We start from the raw sequence: 23,244 nt of genomic DNA on the forward strand, positions 1-23,244 counted from the left end.
GAATTTATTGTTTGAGAGTATTGTTTTAAAAAACAATACATGTTCTTCCCCAAAATGATTCAAGTTGAAAAGCATGATTTTCCCCCAAAGAAGGAACTTCAAGAATATTTTTCACACTTGCAAACAGAATTTAAAAAACCGTATGTGAGTTTATTTTGCCAAAAAGAGTTGACTGTTTCCCTTACTAGTAAGTGGGCTTTAAAAACACGATTGCAAATGTTTTCCAAGCACAAATGAAGTCTCTTTGTCACTTGCAAGTACGCATACAAACCTGATTGCAAGCAATAAAACTTCCCAAGTGCACTTGTACTTACATTTCAAAACCCCGATTATAAGTAAGAAAGGCCTTCTCTTTATAGATAGATAGAGAGAAAGAGAGAGAGAGAGAGAGAGAGAGAGAGAGAGAGAGCCTAAGCCTTGATATATCATAAAGTACATAGATACATCCGGATATTCAGCTTTTAGTCCCAAGTTACATTTTTACACCTTCCTTATAGGTCATTCCTCATCCTTCTCTTGATTATATTATTAGAATACATTATATTTTATTTTATATGGGTAATGGACTGAAGGCGATATTAATTATTATTACTTTGTTGAGATTAATTATTATCAGTTGTTGAAATTAATTATATTTGTGAAGCTCAAGTAGACTTAAAATCAAGACCTCCTAGATGAGAGATTTACAACTTACCATTATGTTGTAGGTTGCTTCCTTAGAATATTATTATAGTACTTTAATGGTCATCTTTTGTATATTATGTAAAGCAGGTAGATAAGATCATTTCTACCATCTTCTTCTGTTTCTTATTAGAAACATTTTATTTTATACATTTGTAAATTTTTCAATGTTGCACCAGTACTAGGGTATGTCAGGAAGGCAGGGTGTTGGGACGAGTTTCAGAGACGGGGGAAAATGGGCCTTATTTTCGGGACGGCCAGGGGACAGTGGCAAGAGGAGGATGGGGTAAGGAGGTGTGCTGTATAGTATATATACGGAACTTGAAATGCTTGTTATGAAATGAAGTTTCAATAGAACATACCAAATTAAAATACTTGAACATAGAAAAATTGTAACATGAACTAGAATCATTGAACATTCAGCATAGTATTATATTACATACCCAATAGTAACAATCAAGAATGAAAAATCAAATAGAAATCCAAGTACCCATTCCAATGGCAGCATCGTTGTCGAATGGTGGAGGTGGGGGTACTTGGGTGCACAAGTACCCAGTGTGGGGGCGTTTCGGGGACGGGTACTTCGAGGTATGGGAGGAGGTGCGAGTCCCCGTGTTACACTGATTTTTTTTATAATTGATTGTTTTGATCATTTGTTAATACAACAAATATTTTACCAATTACTTCTCGGTAATATGGTATCAACGCCTTCATGATTTTTTTCCAAAAAAAAAAATAATTTCTTCATGAAATTATTCTTTCTAAATTTTTTTTCAAAATATCTGAAAAATCATTAGTGCAAAAACTGGGGTACCGTTTTTTCATTGCTATTTTCTGCAGTCTTTTGGTCAAAGTTTTCTTGTACCAAGGTTGAAGGCCTTTTTGCACCTACATCTAGTCAAAAATGACTTAACTTCTGGTCATTTGTTCCCTCATGGGTGCATTAGCGTTTACAGCATGTTTTAGAAGGATTGTAGCTTGTTTTTTGGAAGGTTGTCGTCCACATTTTCTTAAAAAAGGTATTTCTTTTAGATGCCATATCAACAAATATTTTACCAATTACTTCTCAGTAATATGGTATCAACGCCTTCATGATTTTTTTCAAAAAAATATATAATTTCTTCATGAAATTATTCTTTCTAAGATTTTTTTCAAAATATCTGGAAAATCGTTAGTGCAAAAACTGGAGTTTTTTCATTGCCATTTTCTGCAGTCTTTTGGTCAAAGTTTTCTTGTACCGAGGTTGAAGGCCTTTTTGCACCTACATCTAGTCAAAAATGACTTAACTTCTGGTCATTTGTTCCCTCATGGGTGCGTTTGCGTTTACAGCATGTTTTAGAAGGATCGCGGCTTGTTTTCTGGAAGGTTGTTGTCCACATTTTCTAAAAAAGGTATTTCTTTTAGACGCCATTTTTTACACACCCTGATAGAGCCCCTAATTTTTTGCAAAAAAATTGGCCTCCACTTGATGAAGTATTGTCGTTGATAGATTAACAAGCATGCACTGAAAGCCATGAACATAGCAAAATTTGCACACATGAAGTAAAAAGGATATGGTGAAACTCCTGCAAAGATATCAGAGCTTGTATGACAAACAGTTTGAGGGAAATGATGCATTGTTAACTCTACGGCAGTCCAAGACCAAACCTCCAATCAGAACTGTACAGAGAGGGACTTGCTGTGATGTTTTAATAAAATTTATACATTATTGATGCATACTCAGGCCATTTTAGATCTGATGGACAAATCATTGCTGCTGGTGGAGATACAGGAATTATCTGTACATGGGATTTGCAAAAGTATAACCATTACCACCAAAGGAGAAAATTAGTTCATCATTGATAAAGAAGAGTTTTGCTTCTGTAATAATTAAGTCAAATACATGTATGGTGACCTTAAATAATTCATATGGTAATGACATCGGAGACTGGTAATCTACAGCAAATGCAACATATTCCTATAAACAGAATGCTTACATTAAAGAATAACATGAATCTAACTTCATAGAAGACTACCAGGGAGATTGAAATTATAATATGCCTATACAGAATGAAGATAGGACAAATTAGATTGAAGATTTTGAAAGGGTGTTGTTGATGTTTCTCAGGAAATCAATTAACTCTCGAACAGTAACTCTGAGTCAAATGGTATATATGGCAGCCGTCTGGGAGATATGAAACTCTATTATCACCAGCAATTCATATTCAAAGATCTTTGACAGCGATCAATATAAGCAGTGTATATTGCACAATGCCAAACTATCCAAAAGCAGCAATAGAAAAATGATACACATCACTTGGCATACACAGATAACATGAAGCAAGACCATGGAAAGAAGATGATGAGTGGACTGCTTAAACATATGCACATGGAATCTGATTCATATCTTGGAACAAAAAATACAAATCACTTTCCTATTTCAGAATTTAAGAGCGACGTTGAAAGTGCTTGATTCTACAATAGTGGTGGGAAGAGGGGAGAAACTCCAGACTTATAACCAAACATATCGTGCGGAACTGGAGAAAGCTCTTACGATGGAAAACTTACAATTGATACATAATGATGGCAATAAAGTGTTTATTTTAGCAGAACTGTGCATCATTGTAATTGTCTGTGTAGAAGCTATGCGATCTCAGAAAGATCCATTTCCACTTAGCCAGGAATGAGGGTTTTAAATCACAAAAGTACCCAGGTATATATTCTGGCACGAGTTGTGGTAACAAAGCTATGGAGGATGTAAAAATATATATACCTATATATAAGATGAACATACGAGATATCTATTTCAAAATGATACCAAAAATTTCATTATGGATGAACCAGATGAGTAGCATCACCGTTCAAATCAGTCCAGAGAAAAAGTTGCTTCAACACCAACACAATACAAAGACGGAGGTAACATAGTTCAAATTGAAACAAAGAGTTTGGGAGTGAGACAACAAGTATGATTGAACGACAACCATATAAGGACTGTGACATATAATAAAGGAAAGAAGAGACGTGTGAGGGTATCATGTCATCCAGGCCATGAGCGTTGACAAGCGCTTCATGGGTAAAACTTCTTGAATAATTGCAAGCGACCACTAGGAAGCCCCTCAAATCTGCAAAGAGCACATTACGGTAGAAAGGGAGGAATTACTCAATCATACCTTTTCTAAAGTCAGTAATCCTATTTATTTTTATGCACGGCATTCCTGAAGCCTTGGGCAACTAAAATTTTTTAATCACATAAACAATCATGCTACAGGAAAAATAAGTAATAAGTTTTCTATTTTGAAAAGTCATATTGGTTGGATGTAACCAAGTGATTCTTTTGTAATATATAAATATAAGGTGTGAAAGATAGAAAAGACATATTAAAAACAAGCAATACAATTATTATAAAAAAACATTCAGATCTTGTAAGAAGGAATAAAGAGTAGAAGTCATGGCTTTCAATATAAACTAATATATTATATTGTAATGATATATAAAAGATCTTTGTTTTTTATTCAAGGCAAAGAAATAAATTACAATTTGATCAATAAGGCAATTATTGGATTATTTCCGAAAATGCTCATGTGTCAGATTTGTCATAGCATTCTTTGTCTGATAATTAGGGATAGTGTGAAATATATGTATTTCCTCATCTCTGTCTAATTGGGCTTCCCACCAATGAAGTTAGAATCCTTTTGGACTAGCATCGAATTGCATAAGGTGATTTTTCTTCTAGAGCACAGGAATAGTTGATGATATGTTACTATTGGGAGGTTGGTGCCTCCATCCCCTCTAGGTGAACCTATTGTTCAGCATAGACCGATGGATTTGTGACATGTGCTTAACTGCCTCTTGTAGAACCTTTTCTCTAGTTGTTGCCGTTACACCAAAAGCTCGAGTTATCAATAAACATCACAACAGCCAGAGACAAGGATCTACAAGAGGCGGTTAAGCACATGTCACAAATCCATCAGTTTATGTTGAACAATACCTTCAACTAGAGGGGACGGAGGCCCCAACCTCCCAACAACCCCCCCCCAGCATGATCCGAAGGATTTGAACCCATAACCCAACGCTCTGATACCACTTGTTGGATATTGTTTATGGGCAATGATGATGTTGCATATAGTCAAACCTACCTTCATTTAATAATCTGTTTATATTATAGCCACTGACCTAACTTTGTCTTCAATTACTTTATTTGGTACATCTTCCACAATACTCCTCTTGCACGATATTTTTCTTGTGTTGGATATGCTTTTGTTTATTTATCTGAATCATGTCTTCAATAATACTCCTTATTGTGACTCTAGGCTGGTTGCATATACCTGATTTGTTTGTCTTCGTATTAGAATGATATGGCTCATTTGGCATTGAACTTTGATGTTGTATTACTTCTTCAAATCATATTACGGTCCTCTAAGAATGAACCGTGACATCATTGAGATTAGCTTAGAATCAACTCTCTTTCTTTTCAACAATCTCAATTTCCAAGGGTTTAAGGATACTCTCATCTGAAACTTACCCTAAGTTTATGCTTTTCCTTACAAGCTAGGAGGTGTATAAAATGCAATTTGCACTTGCATTGATTTCATTTTCTCCATCGGCTATCTTCTTTCTCCAAACTTTCCTCGTTCTTCTCTTTTGATTATTTTGTTTCAAAGTCCATAAAGATTCATTCTCCTTATTGTATTCTTTCTTTCTCCATACAAAGATAGGTCTTTCTTGTCTATTCCTTGTATCATAGTTCCAAGAATCACGGCGATTCATGCGATTCGGCGATTCGATTCAAGCCAAACGATTTTTTGTGAATCGGTGAATCGAATCAGCGATAAAGGGTTTATGAAATAAGTTACTCACTAAATTTCAAGGGTTTTTTTAATTTTCCGATTCATGGCCGATTCACGATTTGATTCGGCCTTGCCGATTTCGATCCGATTCCGATTCTTGTTACTTTGCCTTGTATAATCTCTTTTGTATCCTATGTGTGATTCCATTAACTCTTTGTATGTTACATCCCAATTTTTGACCTAGCTTGAAATATAGCCGTTGAGGTTCACATGAAGTCAGTTGGCAGTTTAATTTGATATAATCTGGTGAAATGGTAAGATAGTTGGTCATTATGATTTCAAGTGCAGATGACATGTTAGTTGATCGTTAATCGCGAATTCATAGAATTAAGATGAAAGGTTAATTGTTATGATTATTTATGATTTTATAATTACAGAGAAATTCCTTGCAGGGAGCATGTCGAAGTGGTGGAAGCATTGTCAGAAATGAACTAGGCAAGGCATCACCATCACTGGGCAAACAGGTAGAGGACCTAGTGATTTGAAACAGGACACATCTTTGCAACCGCATGAGTTGTTAATAATTAATTTAATTAAAATAATTGAACTAAAATATAAACATATCTCAAAGGATTTTAATATATCTTTCATCATATTATTTTAATTAATATTTATAAATGTGCATATTATATAAATGATTTGGCACCATTATAATTTAATAATTAATAAAGTAATGTTGCTTGTTCATATAAGATTTTAATAACGTTCGAATTATAATAACATTTCAATTATTATAATTCTCGAATTATAACTTTTCAACTCTATTCTTTCCGATTTAATATTCCTTGCTTTTTAACAATAATACTTGGCAGGGAGATCGATTTAATTGTTTGACAATTTGAATTGTATAATTATTTTTTAAACTTTATTTTCCCTTTTAAATTTTTTTGATTTGAATGGCATTCAAAGGTTTCTTGTAACGGATGGAAGCCATAAAGTCGGGCTCTTTATTATTTATTAGACCCCCCGTAATTGTGCAGGATACGATTTCATTTCCTTCAATCTTGAAAATCCATAGCCGCTAGAATCCCAAAAACAGAGATCAAAGATTCGAGTTTGCATTCGCCTGTGCTCTTATTATCATTTGCCGCAGATCACAGTTCTGGAATTAAGAATTCATTCCAAGTGCAAGCCTTCCAAAAATGCTTAAGCAGTCACGTATGGCACATGACGCTTCCTGTTTTTCCTTTCTTTATTTTGCCAAGTCATTACATAGCAATCCAAGATTATTTATATGCTAAGTCCGTTGGTTCTCAGTTTAGCTTTTCTCATTTTTATAACAACAGTAATAAGAAAATTGTGAAATCGTTTCCATAGTTTCATTCAATTGCAAAGAATGATAGGTAGTATATACACATCTATATTTTTGCTTTATCTATTGGAAACCATGCCGACTATAAACATAATCTTATCATTTTGTTATGTCAATTGTAAGCTTGTCTATCTGATAGAATCCAGCTGAAGTTGAAATGAGTTCATACCAATTTGTGAATGTGTTATGTTTTAATTTAAATACTGAACCCACCTTTTTCCTTTCAGCCTGAAATCGATTTGATAAGAGAAGATTCTGGTTCAAATATTCAGTTCAATATCCCCTTGATAATCTTTGTTTTGAACTTAGAGTTTCAACCTTGAATGAGCAACATTAACCATGCATGATAATTTTTGAACAGAACTTAATACATTCTTTCTTTTCATGATGAGATGATAAATGAATCCACACCAAGGAACTCACTGGTGATAATGCCATAGTAAGTGGAGAGTTGTATGTTGGATATGACTCGTGAGCACCTGGGAATCACTGGCATGGTAGCCTGAAATAGTGAGGAGGTGTAGAGGGTCTGCAAGAACGAAGATGAGAATTCAGTTATGATTAATTTAAGTAATTGAGCATTTGAATTTTGAAATCTTTAAAGAACATATTTTATGTAAACATAGAATGATGGTTGTATGTAATCTCTTGAATAATTGATAGAGCCATCTACTCTAAGAATTCCGAATATCTGGGACTCACTCGGCTGTGTAGCCGAGAAGATGGGTGATGAGGTCTACGAATGGAATCACCAATAATTTGAATCAATATCAATTATGTCATTTCAATATTTATCATTTAATATTAATTAATTAATAGTTCATGCATATTCCTATTATTGTGATCTCCTGTTGTCAAGTCGTGTGGTAAGTTTATACCAAGAAGCCCAATGAATGGCAAGAGGACCACTGTGTATTCCGGGTAGGGAGGGCCTTTCTCGTTAGAGATCGTGTGGGGGATAAGATTTTTGGTTCAAGGTTGGGTGGTTAAGCCCCTGACAATGTTTCACCGCTTCCCAAGATGTCAGTCGTGCGTTAGACAAAGATAAGCTATGCATTCAATTGTCAATCGGAAAACAGGTAATATTACTTTTATTTACGAGGTAAGATTAAATTGAGTTCTTTCATTGTTACTATTATTTTACACCTAAATGTAAGGGATAGATTCATAAATTATTTTTCATTTATATGAATATCGAATAAAAGTATATTTCTAATCTTGAGTTACTGTCATAGATAAGTAAACGGAAGGAAAAGAAATTTGAAGCCCTAATTGATTGTGTGAGAGCTGGAACCTTAAATGATACAGTGGTATTGGAAACCCTAATTGAATCCGTGGTCGCAGAAGCCCTAAATTGAATCTGTCGTCACGGAAGCCCTAAAATTGAATTCGTCATTGCAGAAGCCCTAAATTGAATCCGTGGTCACGGAAGTCCTAAAATGAATCCGAGGTATTGGAAGCCCTAAGTGAGATAGCGGTATCAGAAGCCCTAAATGAACCGATGGTAAATGATGCCCTAATTGATACAATGGTATGTGATGCCCTTATTTATACTAATAGAACTATTTAATTGTAATTATCATTTGATTTTAAGATAGCGGTTTTTAGATGATAGTTGTCATGTGAAATTGTTATAGTGTATGTGTGGACTAACTCGGGTGGTTGCAGAAGCATCCCTAGTTTGAATTTGATCTTAGTTTTCCGAGGTATGTAGTTTTCAATTTCTGTAATAATTTCATTTGATGATATTTCAAGTTTTTAAGTTAAGAAATTTCGTCTAACTGATTTGAATGGTAAATCTTATTCAAATGAACCTGAATGATATAACTGTCTCCCTATGAAACGAAGTAATAACTGAATTCTTTTAGTATATTAGATGTTAATTTAGCCCTGGGAAATCTAGATGTTACATAGTATCAGCGTCGTTGTCTTATATGTTGACTCGAATCCTTATTATGGTTGACCTATTACATGTTATAGAATATCTTTTAGTGCTGCTCATGCACGTCTTGATTTCAAGCTCTATCAAACATACATGCCCTCTTTCTTTTATCAGGCTCCATCAATTTGTTTATATGCAAACTTTAAATAAGACAATCTTTTATTATTGGATGTTTGCCATAATGTTTGTGTTCATGCCCTGACTTTCAAATACTCCCAAAGCATTTTATATCAAAGCTTATGCACACAGTGTCGTCCAATGCTCACATCTCCTCATTATTCGACATTCTAATTCCTTTGCTGACATGGCAGAATATATTGCTGAAACTGACTTCCTTTGACAGAATCGTATCTCCAAATACATGTCACTCATCATCTTCTTCTCATGTATAACTTTTTTGCTACTTGTGAATCTGCTGACCTTCGTTTAGTATTTTTGCATAGAAACCATGATGAGTTACAAAGCGCTGAATATTTTTGTAGGTGGTACAAACAATTCTTCACAATCTTATTACTTTTATTCACTGTTGTGATGCTTGTTTATGTCTTGATATTTCTGATTAAGAACTTTTTGAGACCATGTACAACCTCCATTAACACTGCTTTATTTCGTTTGTTGCTGCTATTTGAAACCCAGTGATATATGGCTCCTTTTATATTCAAACCTAATGGCACTTTGACCTGCTGGGTTAGCATCAATATTCTTAATTTCTTTCAGCGACTTCAATATTCATTTCACTACTCCCATTAACATTGTCTTGTGATGACTATATGTTGTTTGACTTCAAACAAACCATTTACCATGCCTTGTCACAGACTGAAACTTACAATGACTGTAGACTTCAAAACCCAATGGTGTTCCTGTCGCATTTGTTCGCACTGCCATATTTATAGCTGTCTATCGTGAGTGGTTTTTCTTTGTTCATGATTACTATATTATCAATGCTTTAAACATTACTTTCATCCTTTCAAATTTTCAATCCAAACACTGACTTTAGAAGCTCTTCTTTGTAGCTCTGCCTCGGACTTTTCCCACTTGTTCTAGACTTTCTATTGACTTTTAGAATTATGTTTCCCATTGCTTATTTGAGAAAACTATCCCAACTGTTTCTTCAGTCACTATAATATACAGGCCATTCCTCTTGTTCTAATATATGAATAAACTGAAGTTTCTCCGACAGTATTTTACAGTTGGTGCTTGTGTACTCATATCATGATATTGCATCTTCCTTTGATAGTGCTGATATAGGCAATCTATTTATTTCATTTCTAAGGCTTATTTTATGCATATCATTAAAGGTGATAATCTTTCTAAAACTTTCTTCAACCTTCCTTTGACATTGCTGACAATATTCCACAGATCTCCTTGAAACTATTTGACATCAATGACAATATTCCATCAATCTACCCCTTTGTCATTGATGGCAATACTTCCTCATCCCTTTTGGTTCTCCTCCTTTCTATATCTCTCCCCCTTGGACATCAATGGCAAAGGGATGATCATCAAATTCTCCCACTATGAAAGTTCTCTCGTACTCCCCCTAAGAAGAATTCCTCAATGCTCTATTACTTCTACTCATCGTAAGTTCCTTCTTTTTCAAAAGAAATGATGACAAAGCTTGATTATGTGGCTCGTTATCTTGATGGGATACACTTTATTTGAAGTGATGATATTCTTCATTCATGTGCACCGCATCAATACAAACCTATTTGAGATATTATGACTCATATTGAATCGTAGCTGTATTGTCTTCCACGTTGAAGTTTTATGACTTGCATCTTGATTCGGGCTCGTTATTTTGTCTTTATGCTAGAAACATATTAGTTTAACTGTTGTGTGATCTGTTGGAATCATTGTTGCCGTTACACCAAAAGCTCAAGCTGTCAATGAACGTCACAACAGCCAGAGACAAGGGTCCACAGGAGGCGGTTAAGCACGTGTCACAAATCCATCGGTCTATGCTGAACAGTACCTACACCTAAAGGGGACAGAGGCACTAACCTCCCAACAATCCCCCCCCCCAACATGACCCGAGGGATTTGAACCCATAACCCAGTGCTCTGATACCACTTGTTGGAATCACCATTGTTGTTACACCAAAAGCTCGAGCTGTCAATAAGTGTCACAACTGCCAGAGACAAAGATCCACAAGAGGTGGTTAAGCACATGTCACAAATCCATCGGTCTATGCTGAATGGTACCTTCACCTAAAGGGGACAGAGGCACCAACCTCCCAACATGATCATCGTATATTCTTATCGCTAAGTAGTAGAAAATAATCCCCTTCATTTAACCGCTGATTGTGAATTTGGTATCGACCTAGAGTTCAAATGCTATTATGGAAGGTCATGTCTAACTTACGACAGGAGTTGAACTTGTTGAAGGTATTTCTAGAGACCCGATAATGTTGTATCTGAATGGGATGCGTACTTTGAATGATATTCTTCCACAGCGGATGATTACCATGCCTACATATTATTATCCTTTAGTCATAGCTTGTACATTATTTGTCTTCCACCTTCAAATCCTCTTCATTTCAGCATCATACACATAACCCGTATTACATCTGACATGTTTTGACCAAAAGTTGTTATTACTCTTCTAAATACCGTTAATTCATATTCCTTCGTCGTATTCAAATGTTTATGCATTTATACTACTTGATTCATATCTTGTCATTTGGATACTCTTCTCTACAATATGTGATCATAAGTTCTCTATAATATGTGAATGATATTAAGTAATTGCCAAGTACAAACCCTTGATTTTACTTTTAATAAACCATCTACCATGCCTCATCACAAACTGAAACTTACAATGACTGTAGACTTCAAAATCCGATGGCATTCCTATAACATTTGTTCACATTGCCATATTCATAGTTGTCCATTGTGACTGGTTTTTCTTTGTTCATGATTACTATATTATCAATGCTTTATACATTACTTTCATCCTTTCAATTTTTCAATCCAAACGCTGACTTTAGAAGCTCTTCTTCGCAGTTCTGCCTCAGGGACTTTTCCCTCTTGTTCTAGACTTTCTATTGACTTTTAGAATTATGTTTCCCATTGCTTATTTGAGAAAACTATCCCAACTGTTTCTTCAGTCACTATTATACTTAGTTACCGATGCGTCTGGAAATAAGGCAGATGCGGGTGTGGATGCCTTGTGATGCTCGGAGGCATTAGGATGCGTCGTGGATGCTGCCAGGAATCTTGCTTCTCTCCTGCGGATGCGTGCAAGATACTTGGGAGAGCATCCGGAGAGAATCTGTTGGGCATTCGGGCGCATCTCGTGAGCATCCAGCCATTTTGAGCGCCCAGTCACTTAAATAACTTATTAAAATATGTGTTTAATAGGTTTTTTTATTATATTTTTTCTCCTATTTGCCTCACAACCCTAAAATAACCCTAAAAGAGGTCATTCATTGTCATTCATTCTCTTATTACTATTATTTCAATTTGATTATGCTAATTGCTACAGAATGTTTTATTTTTGTATATTTCTTGTATTTCTTTGCATACATAAATTATGGTGTTTATATATATAATTTATTTTTTAAATATTTATGTATGGATGCACCCAAACACATCCAAAATCAAAAAAAAAAATCCACGCATCCGTGCATCAGCACCCCGCATCAGCATTAGAACCAACATCAATAACTTAGCTATAATATATAGGTCGTTGCTCTTGTTCTAATATATGAATAAACTGAAGTTACTCTAACAGTATTTCACAGTTGGTCTTTGTGTACTCATATCATGATATTGCATCTTCCTTTGATAGTGTTGATATAAGCAATGTATTTATTTCTTTTCTAACGCTTATTAAAAGCATATCATTAAAGGTGATAATCTTTCTAAAACTTTCTTCAATCTTCCTTTGACATTGCTAACAATATTCCACATATCCCTGAAACTCTTTGACATCAATCACAATATTCCATCTGTTACAATATATTGACTCATAAAGTTGTACATAAGAGTTTTCATTGTGTTAACTCCATTGCCAAAATAAACAAGGCACTGGTCTTTGAAATCATTAAATACAATTGTTTGGTTTATAGTTGAAGTCAGAGTTTCTCTTCTATATCCCCTTCTCACAAGCATCAACTCCATTATTGAAAAATCTTATATAAAACATTCAAGCATTTCAAGCATTCACATAACTTTATATTGATTAAGTTTGAGGATTTTGCCAACCAGAGAACTTGCAAAGATTTAAATTTTCTGTGGAAAATTTTTGAACCAGGTGATCAGGGTTGAAGTGAAGGTCTACCTGCCTAGGTGTAGCGAAGCCTGAAGTGCAAGGGAATTTGAATTATTCTTGTTCGTTGGCCAAAACTGATTGGACGGTCCTATTGGAGAATTGGCAAAGCTCTTGGACTTCCAATCTATGGTTTTGAGAACCAACACACCTGTCCTCTTTTTTTTTCCTTGGGCATCATTGTCTTTTAAACTAGGACATCTTCCTACTTGAAGTCATTTATACTTTGCCACTACAACTACATGCAATGGACTCTCAACTTTTTCTAGCCCAAGCCCTATTTGTTTGGCTACTATGATGTAATTTGGTTTGTTCACAATCACGGAGGGTTTCTATAATTTTGACTAGGATTTTGACCCTTTAGTTTAAGTCAAAAAATTATTCTTATTGCAGATTCCTTGTCCGTTTTTAAAAAACCTCAACTAAGTCGTCAAAATTTTGTGGGTGTCTTCGTTATTGTGCCTTGAATTTTGTACAAGCCAGAATTTTATTTTTATTTCAGATTCCTTCTAGGTTTTTGGGATCTTTTTTTATTCTTTATCATTTTTTTATGGGCTTGCCAAAAGTTTATCTCGAAATATGTATCAGTTGTACTTCATAATATTTTGAAGTTTGTACTTGCATCTGCCTCTATTTTGCATTGAGAATCATGTTTCAGATTCTGTGTTATTGCCTCTTCTTTGATTTTCATTTTTTATTGGGAAACATGCAAGATGGTGTCATTGACCAACTTAATGTTAAATGGCCATCAGAAATTCAATGACAAAAATTATAACACCTGGAAGTAGTGCACAGTGATAATCTTCGAATATCATTGCCTTGATACGCTTCTTTTGGGAACAAACACTTGTCCTACCATAATCTAAGCAAACCAAGGCAAGTTTGATGACCAGAATCAAGAAGTTGTTATGTTTCTCAAGCTCTCTGTCACAAATGATCAATTGCCTCAAATTCCTTTTGACAAGTCAGCATCAAACATTTGGAAGCATCTAAAGAAGTTACATGAGACATGTGACAAGAGTCGAGCGTTCTTCCTAAAGAACCAGTTGTTCTTCATCACAATGGATGAACGCATGTCCTTACAAGAGCATCTCATGAAGATTAAAGACATTTGAATTCAGCTTGATGCCTTTAGTTAGAAAATGGAGGAATATGATATGGTAGTCATCACCTTGAAGAAACTAACTAAATCTTATGAGCACTTTATAATGACTTTCAACATTACTTCCACTAATGTTAATCTGAAATTTTCCATAGTTTTGCACTGAATTTCTACAGCATTATCATTAGAAACAACAATTAGGCAGAAATGTCACCTTGTCCTCCTCAGAGCAAGTCTTTGTAGCTAAATCCTTTCACAAGGATAAAGGTAGATTTCAGTCATCTCAGTAGAAGGGCTCCATTTGGTCTCATGATGGTTCAAAAAGAAGGTCTAGCGTAACTATTGTCATAACTATAGCCATCTTATTAATGATTGTCATAATCGTTTGACTTTTGCATATCGCAAGTAGGGAGGGTCTCAACATAAAGCCAATGTTGTTGAACACACAAAGTAGAAAGAATCTGCATGGCTGAAAGACCTGCAGACCATGTGAAATCTTTTGCCTAGGTAAATAGATTTTGGTGCTTATTGGTATTTCACTCACGTGCATGGTTGGTTTATAGAATTTTCTCCTTTTACTGATTCAGTCATATTTGGAGAAGGTGAAGAGTATACTGTTGTCAACAAGGGCAATGTTCAGATACAATCTCGTGGGAGGAATCTCAATGCAAATTACATTCCTACTATGGAACTAAGCCTTATTTAAAAAATTTAAGGCCTTGGTAGAAAAAGAGTTTGGGTGTTCTATCATATCTTTAGGTTCGATAATGGGTGGGAGTTTTATTCTACTGCTTTCTCCACTTTCTATGATACACATGACATCAAATGTAAGTTAACACACAATACACCCCTCAACAAAACACAACCACACCATTACAAATGGCCAAGTCTATGACCTAACACATAGATGTTCCTAAGAAATATTGGGGAGAAGCAGTGTATACTATAGCCTATCTCCTTAATCGGTCTCCAACACATGTGGTGAAGAGGAAGACTCTTGAGAAAGTCTGGACTAGTCACAAACCTAAGATCAGCCACATGAATGATTTTGGCTCTTTATCATCTGTGTGCATTCAAAATAACCAACACTCCAAATTGGATTCCAAGAGTCACAAGCTTATGTTTACATGATATAGTGACAACCAAAAGGCTTACCAGTTGATTGATGTAGAAACATGTCATGTCCCCATTTTCATGAGCATCAGAGTTCGAAGGATTAGCCTACTATTGTAACCATAGTTATGGGACTCTTTGAGTCTGAGCCAGGGTCCACCTTTCCAAGGCAAATGGCCTCTAGACTCAAACTCAACAAAGTCTAGAGACTCGCCAGACTCGTCGAGTCTCGAGCTCAAGACTCTCGCTAATGGCTGAACCCATAAAGAGAAAAAATAAATTAAAATAAAACATTAAGTGATTTGTTTTTGTTTCATATAACATCCATTTGACCTAAAAAGGTCATTCAACCCCTTGCTAATGCTCATGATAGAGAAAAAAGAGTTAGAGAAGAGCATTGGGGTTTTGAGAGAGAAATTAGCAAACTAGTCGGCTCTCCCATATCGATTGTTGATGGTTGTGCAACTTTGTAGCTTGCACTTAGCATTGAGAGGAGCTAAAGGAAGGATTTGGAGGAGGCTTCTACAAACTTATATTTTCACTATTTGCGCAAATTTGAAGAAGTAAGCAACAAGTTGCATTTCTTTGTGTTGTTTTATAAATTGTTTTACATTCATATTTTTTACTTTCCATTTTGTTTACATTTGTTTAAATTTAATAGTAATAATATAATATACTAATTTGTTTAAATTTTATTTAATTTGTTTTAGGTTCCCTTATTGGCAAACTGCAATAGATGTTACTGTTTGTGATTCGAGGTTCAAAGCCCCTAGTGCTGACAAGCTAGGAGCCCTATTTTGACCCAAAGGGTGGCTAATGTAGAAGGTGCAACTCAGGAGCAACGTAAGGTGTGGAAGACAAGGGGTTGCACCATCATGATTGATGGTTGGACTGCTAAGAGTAGAACACTCCTCAACTTTCTTGCCTCCTCATCAGGTAATTGTAGACATTTTAAAGTTAGAAGTAGAACTTGTACTTAGAAATTTATAATCTTGATTAAGTGATTAAGTTTTTTATTATGAATTTATGATTGATCATTGATCATTATACTAATTTAATTTATTTTTCCTTCAGGTGCCATAGTTTTTTTGAAATCAATTGATGCCTCAGGAAAAACAAAGAATATTGAATATCTTTGTAAGGCAATGGATGAAGTGATAAAGGACGTGGGTCAGAAGAATGTGGTGCAGATAGTTACAGATAATGCAGCATATTATGTTGCTGCAGGAAAGCTTCTTATGGAGAGACACCCTCACTTATTTTGGACCCCTTGTGTTGCTCATTGCATTGACCTCATGTTAAGGGATCTTAGAAAAATCCCTTCAATGAAAATAATTATAGAGAAAGGAAGCAGTGTATGTAAATTCATATATAATCATACATGGGTCCTCAACCTTATGAGGAAATGCACAAACCAAAAGGACTTGTCTCATTCAAGGATCACTAGATTTGGAACCAATTTTCTCACCTTGCAATCCTTTCTTAATTCAAAGGGAGGTTTGAGATGCATGTTTATAAGTGAAGAGTGGATCTCATCATCATATGCAAAGACCACTATAGGGACTGATATAGCTGATCACATTTTTTATGGGGCTTCCTTTTGGACATTGATCGCTGAGATTGAGAAGGTAATTTTCCTTTTTGTCCTCATTTCAACTTGTTTGTTTATGCAATTACGTTATAAATTATTGTTCATTTTTTATAGCAAAACATAAAGCTGATTGTTTCTCTTTCAACTTTCACAACAAATGCAGTTCATAAAGATGCTTGTTCTTCTCCTACGAGTAGCTAATGGAGAAAAGCCCTCAATGGGCTACATTTATGAGGGCATGGATATGGTGAAGGAGGTCATTCGCTCTATTTTTGCAGGGAATCGAGATAGGTATGGGCCTATATGGGATGTCATTGATAGACAATTGCACAACCTGCTTCACAGGCCTGTACATGCAATGACCTACTTCCTTAATCTAGCATACCAATTCAGCCCACATTTCAAGGCTGATAATGAGGTGTGGAGTGGCCTCTATGATGTTGTAGAGAGAATGTCACCTAATTCCAAAGTTGAAACAATTGTAATCCATGAGATTGAGTTGTTTAAAAAAACTCAAGAGGACTTATTTGCACGAGAGTTGTGCAAGAAAAATAGAACAGAATTGATGCTTAGTAAAAATCTATGATTCTGCATCCTAATTTCTAATTCTATTACCATTTTAAATTGATAAAGTCAAAGTTTTGAATTGATTTAAACTTTTCTTATTTCAAATGCATGGTGGGAGCTGTTTGGCACTAAGGTGTTAAATTTACAGAAGATTGTGATTTGCATCTTGAGCCAGTTGTCTAGGGCATAAGGATGCGAACGCAATTGGAGTCTATTTGAGCATATACACTCAAAGAAGCACAATAGGTTGGCAGTGCAAAAATTGAATGATCTTGTCTTTGTTAACTACAACCTTCACCTTTGCCATAGAGAAATCCAAGGCATCGATACATCACTAACTGTATTAAAAATTGTTGATTTACATGCAGAGTGGAACACAAAGATTTTTGATCCCGTCTTCAATGATGAAGATGTGGAGTGGGTTGATCATGTGGATTGGGAAGTTGAGCCAGTAGCGATGGCAGTCAAGGAGGCTAGAGCGCGAGGAGACCAACTACAAGACCCTGAGGCTAGGACTAGGAGTGATGGATCTAAGTCTGATGATGAGGATTATGTGGGTGAGGGTGAGGATGAAGATGCCCCTAAGGTTCAGCCTTAGACACAAGGAGAGAGGATGGTTCTACAGTCTTTCATGACTTGTCCTAGGTGTACTCGTAGGACATAGGCTACTATGAACCTTAGTCTTCTACACTCTAGTTGTTATTTTGATATATGTTTTGAACTTTTGATACCATCGATTTCGTAATCCATGAATATTGTAGACATTTGACAATACAGTGACATTATGTTTATAACTTTATATTATGTTATTCAGTTTTTTTCCTTTAGAAATTCGCTTTTATACTTATGTGATCTATGCAAAATTGTGTGTATTAAGTAGCTTCTATTTATCTCAATTATTGTGTATTTGATGTTAATTGACTAAAAGATACATGAAAAAATCTTTGAATTTCATGGGTTTTTCGATTTTTCGAGTCCGAGCCCAATTTTGACTTTACAAGTGAGAGGTGAGTCCGAGTCCCGTAACTATAATTGTAACTCTCCAAGGCTAATTACTATAGATAGAAGGCCTTCTAAGGCAAAGGCTTGGTTAATGGAGGTTCTTGCCTTATTTAGAATTCAGCATATCTCGTCTTGATCTTCATTTCGCTCAGAATGGACTTTGTTTGGGCTCCATTTGCTATACTCACTATTATAGTGAGTTTGAGGTTGATCAAGAAGGACCCTTTCTATTTTTAGTAAGGCAGTCATATGGATAGAGGATGTAATGGTTGACTCTCTTGTTCAGATGGTTTGTCAAGGAGTATTTAATGAGAATATTTTAATGGACTTTATTGATACTTAATTATTTGAATTTTGAGTTGTATTATAAAGTTCTAAATTAACTTTATAATAAAATGGGGGTCATGTTGAGGATAATGAGTAATTAATACTCGTTGATAAAAAATGTGTTTTAATTAATGATATATTAAAGTCAACTCATTATCGTAAAAGATATCAAAATCATTAAAGAGCCTTGCAAATGAAGATTAATGGAAAATTATTATAAAAGAGCCTTGGAGAGAACAAAAGACATTCTATTGTGCATTTTCTTTATTGATTTGGTGAAGAGAAGAAACAAGGGTTTGAAGATGAAAAATTTCAGCATGGTGCAATTGTGAGTTCTATACAGGCTTCAGTACTTTAAATTGGTGAATCCAACAATGGCTTTGCACATAAGTCATGATTAAGATTAACGGTGATGAATTTAAAGATTTGTAATCACAGTTTGCATTCAGATTATTTACAGAGAATTGACAAACAAATAGGAATCATATCACGGCCTCTAGACCTGTGTTTTGAAGTGAGTTAATAGTAACCGCACTCCCTTTGTGAGTAGCATGGGATTTAGGAAGGTGACGCCAATCATCTAGTTGGCAGTGGCACATGTGGGTATTGAACAGCAAATGCAATCACTAACTTAGCTGCCCAGCTGGATTCCTTTCAACATGGCTGCAATATCAATTTGAATACATTTTGCTGCTACAGGTTTCAATAATTATTTAATTTCTTACTTCATGCATAGCATTTGACATTGTAGATGGTTTGAATTATATATGGAGGAATAAGAAAGCAAATCAAATGTTCAATGTGATGCCATATCTAAATTGGTCATAATCAGCTTATTAGATTGCATGCCAAGTGTTTGTGAAAATGTCCATTAGCTGTAGGTGCACATTTTAAATGTAGAAATCATATGTATGCATTCAAAAACACATAAAGGATGGCATTTGCAATTTAGTTCTATGCCTAGATATATTAGTAATCATTTGCAAGCATTTAAAATTTCATTTGAAACCATTCCAAGCAAGCAAAAACAATCTGCGAATAAAAGACAGCAAGATAGAGCTTGCAAATAAAGTGCTTACCAAAATGTCAAACATCTAAAAAGTAAGGCAATTTGATGTTTGTCAGAGTTAAAACTCGTAGGGGTTCTTACAATGTTATCAGAGTGGTTTCCAGCAATCCTATTAGGTTGGAAACTAAAACTTATATTGATCACACATTTGATATTAGATCAACCAGCACTCTTGTAGTTGTTTTAAGTAGAGCGGGGGGTGGGGGGTTCTATTGGCCTTTCGGTGCAGAGGTAGATTATTATAGGGTCGGCGAGAACCCTTACCCCTTACCTTGCCTTATAATAGTAGGGGTAGGGTAGGGTAGAGCTATAGTAGGACTAAGTTATTCCCTAGGAAATGAAGTTCCCACCCTAAGGAAACCCGCTTCTCCGGACCCGGACGAAACATCTTCCCTCTGATTGATTTATGGAAAATTCCATGAAATCAACTAAACAGGGAAACAAGTTTAATAGCATGATTATTTCAAGGAAGTAGTCAAATGCCATAATGAAAAACATGAAGAAGATTATACAAAATCATAAAAAAGATGGATGAATTGCTTTCAAGCCGGCAACTATAGACAATTTAGTATGGTTTATGTCATCATTTTTCAAGGGGTCTTCGCAAAATAAAAAGGAAGAAAAACAAGCTACATTCCACAGGGATGAGTCTCATGGGTGTTTTAACCTGTTCCCATATTGGGGATGAAACAAGGGCACGGGGACATTTTTTCCCTATCCCCCATGTTTTCCTCAAAAGCTCCCAAATTGGGGACCATCCCTGAAATGTATTTTTCTATACTAGTGGAAATTAGGGAATGACAATGTGTATCAAGGACGGCAAGGTCATCCCTCACCCGTCCTTGGTACTGATTATTGTTTCAGTTAAGACGCGGTGGTGGCAAAATGCCAAAAAATCAACTTTTTAATGTTTTGCTTGACCATGTAGGCCCCACATGGCTTCTAGATTATATTAAAATATTGAAAACCCTATTTTGATTGTCAAAACACTAAAAGTGCAAGTCCTCTTCTCATTTGTATTTTTATCAAAGTTGCAAAGAGAGAGAAAAAATAAAGCAACAACAACAATGAGCAAAATTGCATTTTGGAGTTGCAAAAGGAGGTTTAGCATTCATATCTTCTTCATTCCAAGATGTATTTCATTTTCTTTTTGTTTGTTTTGAACTTCGTTGCCATTTGTCTCCATTTTTCATTTTTTTTCATCATATAGAGAGGGCATTTTGAATGGAACATTAAATATCTTTTTTTTAATAACTTGCAGCACTGTATAACATTGAAAAACTTGAAAACGTGAGCAGCAGTGAGAGTGACTATGAGGGAAGTAGGGATAACATGGATTTTGCTATGGAAGAAACTCAATTATCACAAAGAAGAAGACCTAGCTCTAGGGAAGTCATGTAGGGGGATCATAGCGGGTGATGGGGGGGTCTACAATTAATGTACATGTTCATAGAGAAGATGCAACAACCTCAAATCGATTTAAGTGCCCTTCTCAAATCCTCAAAAAATATGCCAAAGGCCCATCAACCCAAAGAAACCTCTCCTACAATTTGCCCCAAGAGTGGACAAGAACAAGAAAAAAAAATCGGGGGATACTAGGGCATAAGAGTGCCATATATGTCACAAACATTGTTTTGGGAACTACACTAGATTGTATTGCCATCTTTTATGGATAGGTGGGCGTGGAGTCAAAGGATGTGAATTGATTACACATGGAGGGGAAGGGATTGAAAATGGGGAGTGCAATAGAGAATGTGCAAGCCAATATGCCTATGAGTAGCAGAACTCCCACAGGTACAACCACTACTAGTAGGGACAAGGGAAAGAAGACCAAAGGAGAAACAAATGTTGTTGATTTGTTTAATGTAGCTACAAAAGAGAAGGCTTAAGAATCTGTTGATGGAATTCCTTTTACTCATGGTATACCATTCCATGTGTCACGTTCCTCATTTTATGAACATATGTGGAAAGATATATATGTTGTTGGTTCATCATTTGTACCACCTAAAGAGACAAAACTATGCACCATTGTCCTTGCTAAAGAGTATTCAAAAGCAAGCATTTTTAAGGAGGATATGAGACGAACATGGATGAGTGATGCATGCTCTATCAACATGGATGGGTGGATTGATATCAAATATCGGCCACTCATCAATCTTAATGGCACTAGCACATCAGGATCTTATTTTCTTAGAGCTATAGATTGTACAAGGAAAAGGAAGGGTGTGTCCTTCCAATTTCAGATTTTGAAAGATGCTATTGGAGAGGTTGGAGCTTCAAATGTTGTGCAAGTAGTCATTGATTCAGCCTAGGTGTGTAAGTCAGGTGGAATGTTAGTGGGGAGTACTTATCGACACATTGTTTGGACCACATGTTATGTACATGCATTGAATAACACCTTGAGAGGCATTGAAAAATTTGATTGGATAAAGGCTATGGTATTTGAGGCTAGAGATGTGCAAATGTTTATTTGCAAGCATCACACGTCTCTTGCATTATTTAGGAAATTTTCAAAGAGAAAATTCCTCAAGTCCATGGAGACTAGATATGCTAGTTACTTCATTTTGTTGGAGAGGATGCTTGAGGTCCAAGAGGCCTTACAATTCATGGTGGTCAATGTAGAGTGGAATAGATGACATGAATCAAGCATCTTGAATGGAAAAAGTGTAAATAAAGAATCGGATGATAAATAGTGGACCACAATAAGGTAAAAAACTTAAATAATTGCTATTATCGATTAGATAAAATAATTTATGATTTTAGCATTTGCTGATTTTATTATTTAAGAATTAACAATTTTTAAATTTATTATGTTTCTCACTTATAATTGCTTGCATTTTCTCTTTCATTGACCCTATTGTGTGGGTCATTAGATATGGTGATAATGACTCTCCTAGCCTTGGAGAGATTTATGAAATGTTTGATAGCATACTTATCTTGGAGGATCCTACCCGGTGCCATGTATGTCACTGCACTGTTGGTTATTATTTACACCACATTAGCAACCCTCACCTCCATCACAACTTGCTCTAACATCAAAGCCAAAGTTTTTGATGTCTTTATCTTGTTTGAGGCATCCAAGGATTTCAAAACGACTACTTGATCCTTGCAAGAAACCAAAAAATTGATGATGGTATAGTTTCTTCCATTCATCCATCCATCTGAAAGTATAGTGCAACCAAATTGTTTCCATTGTAGTCTTTGGTCTTCTACCACATCTTTGGCCCTAGAAACAACATCTTTGAGAAAAATACAAGCGTGAAATAAAAGTACACAATTTTGATTTAAAAATAACTTATATTAAGCAAAAATAAGTAAATTGTAAAATTGTAAATGGTCCCCAATTTTGGTAGGTCAACATAGTGGATGGAGTTAGCTCATCATAGCGACCCTCGTGAGCTGACAAGGTGTTTTGGGGGTCTCAGTTGTGGACTTACTATTTT

General features: G+C 35.4%; 1 protein-coding gene across 4 annotated transcripts in view; it reads right to left on the minus strand.

The window, feature by feature from the left end:
• Positions 1-23,244, minus strand: part of LOC149549187 (Rab3 GTPase-activating protein non-catalytic subunit) — a 131,398-nt gene that overhangs the window by 73,334 nt on the left and 34,820 nt on the right. The window lies entirely within an intron of this gene.

The sequence above is a fragment of the Cupressus sempervirens genome, chromosome 7, assembly GCF_028749045.1.
Source record: "Cupressus sempervirens isolate cs-2001-9-10 chromosome 7, ASM2874904v1, whole genome shotgun sequence".
Classification (NCBI taxonomy): Eukaryota; Viridiplantae; Streptophyta; class Pinopsida; order Cupressales; family Cupressaceae; genus Cupressus; species Cupressus sempervirens.